A 5,253-nucleotide genomic window follows, 5' to 3' on the forward strand; every position below is an offset into this window, starting at 1 on the left:
GTTGCTAGGCCTCATTTGGGCTACTGGGACATCATAGAGCCTCTGGGAGTTTCAGACATAAGGGAAGTTTATGCCCACTTGCAGTTCTTCTCCGCATACCTCCAATGGGGGTGTGTGGAGAAGAACTACAAGTGGACATGAGAAAGATTTGGGGCAGGGTGGGAGAAGAGGGCCTCCATCAGTAGAGTGAGAAAGGCACAAAATCCATCTGGCTCCTCCTCTTCTGTGGAACAAAGGCCTTAAGTCACTGGGGGAAAGATAGCAAACCCTGTCACCCACAGAAATTGATAAGCAAAGGATGCACATTCAAAAATCAGAAATAATCTTTAAAAATGCAAAAGCAAAAATATAAGTATAACTAATAAGTAATAGTGGAAATAAACTGAAATATTATAAAATGCTCAGCTGACCCCAAAAAAGAAGAAAAAAAGGAACAAAGAACAGGTAGGGCAAATAAAAACAGGTGTCAAAATAGTAGTTTTAAATTCAACCATATCAATAATCACATTAAATGTAAATGGCCTGAACTTTCTAATTAAAAGGCAGAGGTTATCTGAGTGGACTACAAGAAGTGGATTACAGATTAAAAAAATAAGACTGCAAAAATGCACTGTAAAAAAACTGGAATGGATATTAACAGACAAAGTATAGTTTGGAACAAAGAATATTACCAGGAATAGGAGATAAATTACATAATGATAACAGAGTAAACTTATCAAAAAGATATAGCTATCCTAAATCTGTACGTATCCTATAACAGAGATTCCAAATATCTGAGAAAAAAGCTGATAGAACTGAAAAGAAAAATAGACAAATCCACAAATACAATCGGAAATTTCAACAGTTTTGTTTTCATTAATTAATAAAACAAGCAGGCAAAAAAATCAGTACAGACACAGAAGACTTGAAAAATACAAACAACTTGACCCAAATGATAAATGTATAAAATACATCACTCAAAAATAGAACAAACATGCTTTTCAAGTGCATTCACAACAGTCACCAAAATAGACCATTTTCTGGGCCATAGGAAATTTAATCAGGTTGAAATCATATACAGTATGTTCTCTTACAAGAAAATTAAATTAGAAATCAATAACAGGAAGATATAAGGAAAATTCCCAAATATTTAGAAATTCAGCAATATACTTCTTAATAATGCATGGGTCAAAGAAAACATCAGAAAGAAAATTAGAAAACATTTTAAGTGGAATGGTGATGATAGCATCAAAATGTGTGAGATAAGACTAAAGCAGAGCTTAGAGCATTATGTATAGCCTTAAGTACTTATATTAGAGAAGACCTAAACAAGCAAAAATTATAAAATTTCCAGGAGGAAACATGGAGGAAAATCTATACACTCTTGATATAGCAAAAATTTCTAGGTAGGAAAGAAGCAGCGTGAACTATTTAACAAGTTAGACTTCAAAAAAATTTTTAAATTCTGCTTTTTTAAAATTTAATTTGATTTGATTTTAAGTTCTGGGATACATGTATAGGACATACAGGTTTGTTACATACGTAAATGGGTGCCATGGTGGTTTGCTGCATCTATCAACCCATCACCTAGGTATTAAGCCCTGCATTCACTAGCTATTTATCCTGATGCTCTGCCTTCCCTCACTCCTGGACAGGCCCCAGTGTGTGTTGTTCTCCTCACTGTGCCCATGTGTTATCATTGTTCAGCTCCCACTTACAGGTGAGAACATGAGGTGCCTGGTTTTCTGTTTCTGTGTTAGTTTGCTGAGGATAATGGCCTCCAGCTCCATCCACATCCCTGCAAAGGACATGATCTCATTCCTTTGTATGGCTGCATAGTATTCCATGGTGTATATGTTCCATATTTCCTTCATCCAGTCTATCATTGATGGGCATTTGGGTTGATTCTATGTCTTTGATATTGTGAATAGTACTGCAATGAGCATACACATGCATGTATCTTTATAATAGAATGATTCATATTTACTTGGGTATATACCCAGTAATAGGATTGCTGGGTCAAATGGTATTTCTAGTTCTAGGTCTTTGAGGAATTGCCACACTGTCTTCCACAATGGTTGAACTAATTTACATTCCTACCAACAGTGCAAACTGTTTCTGTTTCTCCACAGCCTTGCCAGCATCTGTTGTTTCTTGACTTTTTAATAATTGCCATTCTGACTGGTGTGAGATGGTATCTCATTGTGGCTTTGATTTGCATTTCTCTAATGGTCGGTGATGTTGAGGTTTTTTCCATGTTTGTTGGCTATATAAAGGTCTTCTTTTTGAGAAGTGTCTTTTCATATCCTTTGCCTACTTTTTGATGGGGTTGTTTGTTTTCTCTCATAAATTTGTTTGAGTTCCTTGTAAATTCTGGATATTAGACCTTTGTCAAATAGCTAGATTACAAAACTTTTCTCCCATTTTGTAGGCTGCCTGCTTACTCTGATGATAGTTTCTTTTGCTGTGCAGAAGCTCTTTGGTTTAATTAGATCTCATTTGTCAATTTTTGCCTTTGTTGCAATGGCTTTTGATGTTTTAGTCATGAAGTCTTTGCCCATGCCTGTATTCTGGAGGGTATTGCCTAGATTTTCTTCTAGAGTTTTTATAGTTTTGGGTTTTACATTTAAGTCTTTAATCCATCTTGAGTAATTTTTGTATGAGGTGTAAGGAAGGGGTCCAGTTTCAATTTTCTGCATATGGCTAGCCAGTTTTCCCAGCACCATTTATTGAATAGGAAATCAATCCTTTTCCCATTGTTTGTTTTTGTCAGGTTTGTCAAAGATCAGATGGTTGTACATGTGTGGCCTTATTTCTGAGATCTCTGTTCTGTTCCACTAGTCTGTCTGACCCCACAGAAATGCAAACAACCATCGAATAATATTATAAATACTTCTACACAAATAAACTAGAAAATCTAGAAGAAATGGATAAATTCCTGCACACACACACCCTCTCAAGACTAAACCAGGAAGAAGTCAAATCCCTGAATAAATCAATAATAAGTTCTGAAATTGAAACAGTAATTAACAGCCTACCAACCAAAAAAAAAAGCCCAGGACCAGAAGGATTTACAGATGAATTCTACCAGAAGCACAAAGAGGAGCTGGTACCATTCCTTGTGAAACTATTCCATATAATTTAAAAGGAAGGACTTCTCCCTAACTAATTTTATGAAGCCAGTATTATGCTGATACCAAAACCTGGCAGAGATACGACAAAAAAAAAAAGGACACTTAAAGCCAATATCCCTGAGGAACACCACTGTGAAATTTCTCAATAAAATACTGGCAAACAAAAAGCAACACATCAAAAACCGTATTCACCACAATCAAGTCAGCTATCATCCCCAGGAAGCAAGACTGGTTCAACATACACTAATCAATAAACCTAATTCATCATAAACAGAACTAATGACAAAAACTGACCTTAGATGCTCCAGAAGACAGGCTGAGAAAATTTAAGTACTGAGACAAAGATGCATTTCTGAGCCAACAGCAGAGGATGGCAATCAGCCTGGAGTCCCGAAAGGCCAAGAAAGATGAACAGACCTTAAAGAGAAGGAATATCACCAGCTTCTGCCCTGACACAGCTTCTGAAAAAACAGCCAAAGGGGTAGCAGTCAGCCTCATTCTGGGTGAAATAATCAAAGGTATAAATAGCTCAGATTTGGTCCTATGTTTCCAGACCACCCAGACAGCCAGGAAAATGCTATCCCATGAAAAGAATCCCCTCTGAAATTTATCACTGAAGTGGGCCTCATTCCCAGGATGGTGGAGATTCTGAAGTTATCACTTTACCCCTGCTTGCAGTTTGACACTGCCTGGACCCTGACCAACATTGCTTGAGGGACTTCTGAGCAGATTCGAGTGATGGTAGAAGGGGGATGCATCCAGCCCTGATGCAGCTCCTGTCTTTCCCCAACATGGCTGTGTGTGAACAGGCAGTGTGGGTTCTTGGCAATATAGCCAGTGATGACCCAGAGTTCAGAGGTAACGTCATCTCAAGCAATGCCATCCCATATCTGCTGTCCTTGATTTCACCCACCCTACTGATCACATTTCTGCAGAACATCACGTAGACCTTGTAGAACCTGTGCCCAAAGAAGAACCCGTACCCTTACAGTGAAGCAGATGCTGCCAGCCCTCTTCCACCTCCTGCAGCACCACAATAGTAAGCTTCTCTTGGAAGCCTACTGGCCACTGTCCTATCTCACTGATGGCTTCAACAAGCACATCAGCCAAGTGGTTGACACGGGGGTTCTGCCCAGGCTGGTAGCACTGATGACCAGCTCAGAACTCAATGTCTTGATCCCTTCTGTCCCACCATGGGGAACATTGTCACAGCACAGGTGAGCAGAAGCAGATGGCCATTGACATGAGCATGTTGAACGTGCTGCCCCCACTCCTGTAGCACAAAAAGCCCTCCACCCAAAAGTAGGGGGCCTGGGCTCTAATCAATGTGGTGGCAGAGACCTCTCACTACATCCTGTAGCTGTTTATCTATGACGTTTTGCCTACTTTAGTGGCTCTGTTAAAAAATGGAATTTAAAGTCCACAAAGAGGCTGTCTGGATGGTGGCTAACTTTGCAATGGGGGCCACCATGAATCAGCTGATCTAGCTCCTCCATTCCGGGGTCCTGAAACCACTGGTGAATCTGCTTACTGTCCCAGGTGTTAAAATTGTTATCATCCTAGATGTCATCTCTTGCATCCTCCAAGTGGCATAAAAGAGGCTGAGAAGGAAATCCTGTGTCTTCTTATAGAACTCAGTGGAATCAATAGAATTGAGGTTTTACAACTGCATGAGAACTGTCAGATTTGCTGGTCTGCTTTGAACATCATCGAGAAGCACTTTAGTGAGGAAGAAGATGAGAGCCTAATTTTACTGAGCCAAGTCCTAGACCAACATTGTGAAATCATATATTACGAATGCTTAGCAAAAAACAGCCAAGTTCCATAACTCCTAAACCAACAACCCAACACTAAAGGATAAATTCTTTAAGAAGCAGCAGTCCTATATCTTAGTGTATCCTAAATGTAAAGCTTTCAAAATTTAACATTAATAAAATGTTCAATACTTTAAAAAAAAAAAAAAACACTATCTGCAATAGATGCAGAAAAGGCCTTCAGTAAAATTCCATACCCCTTCATGCTAAAAACTCTGAATAAACATATCTCAAAACAGTAAGAGCCATTTATACAGCCAACATCATATTTAATGGGCAAAAGCTGGAAGCATCGCCTTTGAAAACTGGCACAAGACAAGGATGCC

The 5,253-nt window shown here is 38.9% G+C and overlaps 1 pseudogene; it reads left to right on the top strand.

Moving 5' to 3' along the window:
- The first annotated feature begins 3,399 nt into the window (after positions 1-3,399).
- On the top strand, positions 3,400-4,941 carry LOC101048678 (importin subunit alpha-8-like; annotated as a pseudogene).
- Positions 4,942-5,253: the final 312 nt, after the last annotated feature.

Source organism: Saimiri boliviensis, chromosome 1 (genome assembly GCF_048565385.1).
Source record: "Saimiri boliviensis isolate mSaiBol1 chromosome 1, mSaiBol1.pri, whole genome shotgun sequence".
Taxonomy (NCBI): domain Eukaryota; kingdom Metazoa; phylum Chordata; class Mammalia; order Primates; family Cebidae; genus Saimiri; species Saimiri boliviensis.